Source organism: Chroicocephalus ridibundus, chromosome 3, assembly GCF_963924245.1.
Source record: "Chroicocephalus ridibundus chromosome 3, bChrRid1.1, whole genome shotgun sequence".
NCBI lineage: Eukaryota > Metazoa > Chordata > Aves > Charadriiformes > Laridae > Chroicocephalus > Chroicocephalus ridibundus.
Window position 1 is genome coordinate 123202165 of NC_086286.1, and position 9134 is coordinate 123211298.

Here is a 9134-nt window from a genome sequence, read left to right on the forward strand (position 1 = left end):
TTTACAAACTTAAGTTTACAAACTTAAGTTTACAAGCCCTGACCTAGCAAAAAACAAAACCAGGTTTGTCCTGCATGCCCCCCCCACCCCCCACCCCCCGCGAAAAGCACAGCGAAGCAGCCCGGCGGTCCCCATATACATGGGCATGGTGGGGGGGGGAATATGTATTTGTGGAGGGGTGAAGAGACAGCCCGGGGCTGTTTCCGCGCCCTGCGGAAGCTCCGCCAGCCGGGCCGGCAGCGCTGCCCACCGCGCACCCTCTCAGCTCCCCCCTCCCCGTATTTCTGCCCCCTCCCTCCCCTCCATGAGGGCAAACCCCCCCGGCTCTGCACGGGGAGCGGGGGGGCGAGTTTGTAGGTGCGTGCGAAGGCGGCGGCCGGGCTGCAGCGCTGCTCCTTCCCCGTTCGATTTCACAGAAGAAGAAGAGGGAAAGATCTGATGTTCGGTCACAGGGGAGAGCTCTCGCTCCGCGCAGCGCGGCTGCCGCCTCCGCGCAGCGCAGCGGCCCGCGGACATCGTCCCGCGGGCTTTCCCAGGGGTGAAATGGGGAGCAGCGGCCCCTGACCCACTGCCTGGCTCCATCTCTCTCCTCTCCGCCCCACACCCTCTTTTTTTTCTTTATTTTTTCCTCCCACCCCCCCCTTTTTTCCTCCTTTTTCCTTTTTCTTTTTTTTTCTTTGCCTGGTCCAGCGTTGGAAGTTTTCTATCCCGTCGCGAAAATGCCACGGCTGCGGGTAACACTGCGAACCCCTCCTGAGCGCGCCGTAGGCATCTGCTTTTCCCCAAAAGTGGCCACTTTGGGGGGGGGGGGGGCACTTTTCCAAAGGACAGTCTATCATCACCTACAACGACTAGTATATTCAGAAGCTCAAGTTTGCTGTAGTTGCAATACAGAATACATACTTGTTTATAATTATTTGGGTAAAATGTTTATGACTATGGGTTCTTTTGGATTTCTCCCCCCCCCCCCCTTTAGCTGGAGGGGAAATACATTCCATTAGAGCCATTCCAAAGGTGCTAGAGAGAAGGCAAGAGGTTGCCTTATATCCAAATACTACATAAGCCTGCCCATCGTGATTTACTCTATTTCAAACAAGAAGATACATTTCCACTTTTAATTAGTCACACTAAAAGTTTTACAGCTGCCTCTCTTCCTACTAAAATAAAATAAAAAGTTAATTAGGATAAACTAAAATAAGTTATTGGAAGCTACCAGTTTAAGGTCACTTAAAATAGTCCACGGTTATTTATAATGTCGAAATAAAATTTTCCACTGAACGCCCTAACAAAGTTTCAGGTATCTGGCACAGCTGATTTTCGGTCTCCGTGCAAAAATATCTTTCTGCTGAACATTTACACATTTAACAGGAACTTACTACAGCCTGGAACAGATCACAGCTCAGAGCACTAGAATTCTATTTAAATGGTTATGGACAAATTAATAAAAGTACCAGTAATGTTTATGGACCTGCATAAAAGCTGGATGGGATTTTTCAGAAATAGTAATTTATGTTATGATATATGTATATAATCTGGAACGCTGGCTTGGATTTGGCTGAAATGGAGAGCAACCCTGCTGCTCGGCTTTCCTCGGGTTTTATTTCAGAACTTCTCGGAATTTTAGCACTGGTTGCAAAACGGGTCGTATTTTCAGATGTTAGAGAATTGTAGGAGGTTAGTGAAAAAATGTGCTTGCACTGCAAATTATGTCTTAACAAACACCTTTGGATCCACTTTATAAAATAGGATTTTCATTAGTAGGGCTACGTTTGCTGCAATTTCGATTGTCTTTTAGCTTTTTTTACTTTAAACTGTGTTATGAATACAGCCATAATTAGATTGCTTTTGGATGAAAAGGTAACTTTTTAAAGAGCACTGAGTTTGTTTACCATTACATTTATAAAACGTGGGCCCAGCACGCTCCTGGTGTAAGCACTGTATGCTCAAGATGAAAAATAATTGTCAAATTTGAAAGATTCTAACCTGAACGATGTTCCCTAAATAAATAGTTTGGATGCCAGTTTGTCGGGCTGGAATGTGGTGTAAATACGATGAATACAGAATTTATTTTGAGCTTCTCTATATATGTAAATAGCCTTTGTGAAACGGGAATAAATGAATGGGTTCACTGGGTTTGTTATTGTATTGGATATTTTTAGTCAGAGAGACTACAGCAATGTCAGCAATTATTACTATAGTTAAGGACTTGCCAATATTCTCTTTCCAAAACCTACCTTCCCAAAGTTTTTTATTCGCTCGTGAAAATGTGCATCGAGCCAAAATGTGTGAACTTAAGTAAGCTTAATGCTAGAGAAGGTTTTGCCCAAATTGCCATTCATTTCAGTAGGGGCAAGATAAGCTCCAGTGTCTCTTGGCAGCGCTTTACTTTCGCTTTGGTTGTTAAATTGACTGTTTGCCCAGCTATTCTTTGCTTTTTCTTAAGTATGACAAATAGTAACTCTAGATTTGCACGTTATTTGGTCTGTTAAGTAGGCATGTGGTAATGAGTTCTGTAACTACAGCATTCATAGGCAGACTATGGACTACTATGGTTTGTTTAACTACTGCGTCCCTGCCCCATTGATTTATGGCCCAGATAAAAGAAGATTCTTTGTGCCCCAAAATTAGTCGAAAGCATTTAATATTTCAGCACCACGCACTGGTTTTTAGCGTTTACAGCCCCCGCTACAAACATAAGCATAAAGGTTTGAAAGACAGGCTAGAAAATGATCACATTAAAAAATCAGTCTTGAGAATATTACTTTTTCCCCTGGTATTTTCAGTAGCAAGCGAGGAGCGAGAGCTGAGACTCTAGTGCTCTGTCTCAGGATTTGATGCTGCCTTGCTCTGTGACACCGGACAAGCCTTTTAGCAAGTTTTCCTTCAGTATAAAATGGGCTTCTAACTATTATTGTACACCTTTTGAGATATAAAAATATGTGTTAAATTCTCAGAAGTCCAAAGATTAGCAGGGCTCTGCATCTGTAAAGCACACCGGTAATGCCAGGAGAAAAATTCTAAAAGCCGGTAAGAAACCTGCCATGTCACTGCTGAAAAATTGTCAGCTTTTCCGTGGCACGCAGTGAGACACACGTTATACAAACAACAAAGTAAATAGTTACTGCTTCTGCCTTTTTTTTTTTTTTCCCCTCCCTAAATGATGTATTTTCTGCTTCTCTAATAAGCATGGACTACAAGCCTAGGTGTCGGTCCTACCGGAGGGCTCTCCCATTTCCCTCCCTGTCTGCAACCTCTTATGCCCCATTGGAATTGCATCTGTTTCAATGAGGTTTAAAGCAGCAAATGCCCATGCCATCATTGCGAAGGAAAGAACTGTGGGTCTACTTGTCATCTTACCACAGCGTTTGAAAGAGAAAGTATGGCCTGTTCTTTCTGGCAGTAAAAACCTGAATATGCGGTACGATTAGAAAAATGTATGGCCCGTCTTTCTTAAGTAAATTTTTTTTTCCCCCTGCTTGCAACATGCAAACTAAAAATTAACTGTAGAAGGTTTTTAGGGTATTCACAGCTGGGGATAAACTGTTTTTTTCATGGCAAGACTAATTTGTCCCTTTCCATTAATCCTCCTCCCAACTTCTGTGCAACTAATTTCAGAATGAGGAAAAAGGTGGTTTTTTTTCCTTGAATGAATTCAGATAAAGGCAGCATGTTGTTTTTAGAGATATAAAGGCTAAAAAATGAGAGCTTAAATTTTCTTTTTTCCTTTTTTCCTTCTTTCAGCATATATAAAACCAGCATGAGCCAGAAACTTCACGGTTATTTTTTCTGTTGACCTCAATGAAAACTGGTTCCCTTGACTAACTGTGGGGAAAGTGGGTGGTATAACTGTTTGTAATTAAAAAGGGTTTATACATTTGGAACCTTGCAGAGTCCCTAAATTTTGCATGCTGGTTTTTAAGAGACTAATGAAGTGCACTCTGGCCAGATACAAGCTCCATAAAGCTCACACAGAAGATACTACAAGATGTAAGGCAGTCTCGAGTGGGAGAGGTGGTTTTTAATGCTCCCAACCACAAGCACATCACCAGACCCCCGCATTTACTCTCTCAGCATTGCAATGGGGAGGATTCCCATTGTAAATCTATTCGCAATAGCATGAATGGCAGGAAAAAAAAAATCAGGCAGATTCTTTGTTAGTAACATGAGTCTTGAAGCTGAAGCAATATAAAAACACCGAACAGTGATAGACTTGTTCTAAAAAGGATGAAAAAACATGCAGCATTGAAAGAGGCGGTGCAGTCCTGACGAGGGGTAATGGCTTCAAATTAGAAGAGGAGAGATTTAGATTAGATAACAGGAAGAAATTTTGCACTCTGAGGGTGGTGAGACACTGGAACAGGTTGCCCAGGGAAACTGTGGCTGCCCCATCCCTGGAGGTGTTCAAGGCCAGGCTGGATGGGGCTTGGAGCAGCCTGGTCTGGTGGGAGGTGTCCCTGCCCAGGGCAGGGGGTTGGAACTGGGTGATCTTTAAGGTCCCTTCCAACCTAAACCATTCTATGATTCTACTGGAGTGCAATAGAAGAAGAAAGCATATGGCAATGGCAAATGTAGAGTAAACACAATGGACATAGCAAACCAACTCTTTAAGGAACTATAAAAATCAGTCTGTATTTTCCCTTTCCTGAAAATTCACTCAAATGATGAATGAGGCATAGTCAGGCCAGACCAGAAGATCAAGAACACAATCATATTTACGGTATGTCATAATGCGATCATGAAAATGCTGAGCATCCTGGTCACGTTTTAGCACAACATATGGGTGCCCCAAATTAGGTGTGGTCTTAAGACATGGGGTGTGTGGGGCATAACGCAGGATCAATCCCGTAGTCGACTGTTGTGGAATTGGCAGCCAAGTGACAAGAGACAACAACATCAGTCCAGAAACAAGCCAGAAGAGCAGATGACAAAACATTAGACATCACAGGAATGATTCTCTCTAGTAATAAAAGACAAAGATCTGGCAGAAAAAATATTACAGGTGAAGCTGCCAGCAGTATCTGCAGTTAAGCTTGTCTACCACTTTCCAGTATAAGACCTTGTTTTCCCTCACATAACGCTGCCAATTTTTAACTGTTCAGGATGAGCTTTTCAATCCAGAGTCTGCCTCAAGCTGAATTTTTTGGAAACTTCCAGCAGAAATCCTTCTGCTGCTTCTAAGATCGGCATTAAGAGAAAACACATTGTTTCACAACAGTTTAAAATTTTTTAGACTCATCCCAATATCTATTTCAAAGCCGGGATGGGAAGTTTTACTAAGGAGGAGAGGAATAAAGAGGAAAAATCAGTTAAGTTCCTTTTGTTGCCCTTGACCAAAAAGATCCACCCGAACTTGGCCGAGTTAGAAGTTGCTGAAAATTGTTGAGGTTTTTCTTGCGCGTGCTCAGTGCGGATAAAGTAGTTGGCAGCTAAATTTTGCAAAGCCTCCGTAGCAGCACTGGGCTTGCTAGACTGGATTGGATCTGTTGTCAGCCCAGTCTGACCAATATTCTCCCCGACAGTAGGCTGCACTAGATGTTTTAGAGGAAAGGATAAGAAACCCTAGAGTCAGCAGACAGATATGGGACCTAGTCCTCCTTTAAGGTCTCATCCTAGTTAATAGTAGCTTATAAAATATGATCAGAATGACTGTCAGCAGTTCAGTTTTAAATTGTGTCTTTTAGAAGTCTATAATTCAACCATAAAAATTCCTTCCAGGCTGAAATCTGGCTTATACTCTCAGTTCAGAAATCAAAATTCTCTACAGATTTTTTTTAAATAGTCTGTTTTGAAGTGACAGAAAAGAAATAAAAGTCATGTAGAAATTCTGGGCATTTCTTTTATAATGCACTTCATAATTCAGTTATGACAAGTATGATAAGTTTAAACAATTTGTATCGAATGCTGGTCAGCCCTAGAAGGAACACAAGTAATGAAAATCTTCACCATTAACACTAGACACTCAAATGTGAATAAGATTCCCCGACCTCGGGATATTAGGAGTATTATGATATTAGGAGCTCATGTGATGTAATACCATAACCTGTTATTCTAGTTTATCTTATAAATATTTAGATAATTTATTAAATGCATACGTATTGAAAAGCAAGGGAGGAATCCCTCTGTCCTTTCGTGGCAAAACTCATGGTGAAGGCAGTCACTCAAAGGTTTTCCTAATTGAAGCATAAGAAGAAAGACATAACCTGGAAGTATCCAGGAGGAACAAGAAAGAGGTGCTCAGAGGGGCCAAAGCAGACACAAAACCTTTCTTGGAAGACTGCAGCAGCTCTTATTACCACCAAGTTTCCCTTTGTAGTGGAGAAGATAGAGCAGCTCTTTCCATCCCTGGAATGCTTTCAAACATACTGTGCTTGGCACCCTGAGGTTAGCGTGATTTTGGAGCAGATAAAAGCCCGTTACATGAAAAGGCAGATCCCACCCTCTTTCTCCTTTTTTCCCCTTGGTAAGAAAGAAAGAAAAGCCTTATTCTGTCTGCAGTTCCACGGATTTCAATGGGAGCCTTCATGGAATAAGGTGCTGCTTCACGTTAAGAAAAGCAGAGGCAAGCCTTTAGGTAACTTGCTACTTCAGGTTATTCTCCTTAGTCTTTCGCATTTCAACGTCTAAATGCCCATCTTGCTGAAGAATATTTCAAGTCGTTCAGCTCTTCGTTTCCACTCCATTTTAAAGTGCCAGAATATTTCATATTTTTAGGCACAAGAAAACCATCTTCCACTGTTTTTGACAATTGAAGAACATGGACTGAGGGAATCAGAGGAAAGCTCTATTTACTAAACACCACATGTAGATTACCACTGATAGTTTTTCTAAGGAAATTTATGACCTGTCTGGAGTAAATAAACTCCCTTTTTGGTAAAGAATCTGCAAGCCAATCATTCATGCTTGCTTAGAGACGTTACTGTTCGTGTTGCTTTTATGTGGAAGGCTACAGTAAAGGGTGATGTTATGTCTAAAATAGACAGTTGGCAGCTCTGAAATAAATAATAAAAAAAGCCATTTCTGACATTACTTTATCAGGAGATTCTTGCTAGATTATGGCACATTCACTCTGATTCATGAAAGAAAGAAAAGATAATGATAGGACAATTATAATTCTTGTAAGTAATATTTTATCCCCGTGCGCGCACTTGCATGCCTAGCTACACTTACTGGCAAGTTATGGCGTTTTACACATCTGAAATAAACAGAGAACTCTCAGTATGTTCAAAATGTTTAGTAAGTCTGAAAGCTGTTTGCTCTGTATCTCAGAGTAAATGAGGATGGGACAGGCAATTTTCTGCTCCTGGCTGCCCATCCTGTACTCCTGTCATTACGCTCCTTCCCTGCTCCCCTTCCTCTCCCCATTTTATGCTCTGGATCCAATAGAGGCAGAACTCTTTAAGGCAATCGTGAAAATTAAGTGAGAAGAGGGAGCTTTAGTAAATGTTTGTATACCATGTTTTCAGAAACATTAAAGTGTTTCTTATGCACAAGTAACTCGGTGGCTTTCAGTGGTACCCATCCTGATTTACCGTGGTGTGAGAGGAGAAGTGGGCTGTTAAAATCTATTACACCTACCTAATTTAATAGATGCACGCAATACGTGTGCTTATTTTCTTTAGACTATCACATGTGAAATTATCAATACAAGCTTTAGTGAGTACTATTCTACCTATGAGAGTATTCTGAATTTAAAACAAGAAAGTGCCTTTCTGAGTGATGATCCCACGCCCTTAACTCACCCCATTGTCTTTCAGCACATACGCTATGTGATGTCACTGGGGTTTTGCCTCCTCTAGAAAAATGATCTGCCTTTCACGAGGGGCGTCAAAAATAGTTTTCCACCCTCAAATCCACTCAAGTAGTAGTAGAAATGGTTGCCTCACTGGTGTGGACAAGGTCAGGTAAGTTCATTGCTCACCGCAGCAAATCATGCCTTGTTGAGGGCTCATGGGACAACTCGCTTGAATAAGGCAAACAGGATTTGCCTCGGAGTGTATAGAATTTGTTACAATAGGTGTTGAACTCGACTGACTTTGTCCACGTTGTAAGAGCCGTTGTTTTCAACACTGCTCCAAGATGTGCAGAGAGTGGGCGAGCATTTTGACAACAGTTGTCAAAAACACATCGTTTGTCCGGGGTAGGTGTACACCTACTGAAATATCGATGCTATAAAAGGCACAATTCCGTAAACCTGGGACAGTGCAAAGTCTGCCGCGCCAACATGGACTGTGACTTTCTGTGCTGATGTATACTTGCAGGATGTCAGGTGATGAACAGGATTTTTGGTACATTGTCACCGATCATCTACATAAGTACGGAATTCGAGGCCACAAGCCAATTGTCAAAAACGGACGATTTTTAAGATTATTCAGTCTAATTTAAAGAAGAGTTGAATTTGATGGAACTGTTAATGGAAGAAAATACCCATGTTATAAGCAAGTGATCAATGCTCTCATCACATGAAGCTGATGATATAATGCTTAAAGCTGAATCTTCGAGCCCCTGCATATGCTATGTGCTATTCTATGCTCTTACCCGAAAAAGCAGAAGAAACTAAATTGCCAAACCAGACTGGACCTCTACTTCTTAGATGTTCGTTATTAATTGACCAGCTCCATGGAAGCATCATGAAAGAAGTGGATTGTAATAGAAGTTGTATTTTCCTACGGTATTTATTTTTGCAATTGTGCAAAGAGCAAGCTAGTATATGAGGAAGGAAACTAAAGCAGAAGTTATTTTCAAATGCGTAAAAGAAGATGCTATTTTGTACAGAAGAACTTCCAGTTGACCTTTGCAACAAATGCCATAAAATATTATTTTGGCTACAAATGTAACAACATTTTTAGAAGGATTAATGTTTAATCTATCTGTCTGTCTAGCTATCTGTGCAGGATTTTAAAAAGACTGAAGGAAGCTAGCAGCTCCCTCTCACTTACAACTGCATCTATAAAACTTGAAAACTGTGCAAGATCTTTCTCTACTGTGCGGGATGCCATTAGCATTAGCATATTACCACAGAAAAAGAACCTAAGGTAGACAGTGAACTTCATAAGAAATCTTCCAAAAGCCCTCCATCCCTCAAAAACTTTAATCCTCGACAAGAACCTGACTTTCACAAACCCTACCAAAATATA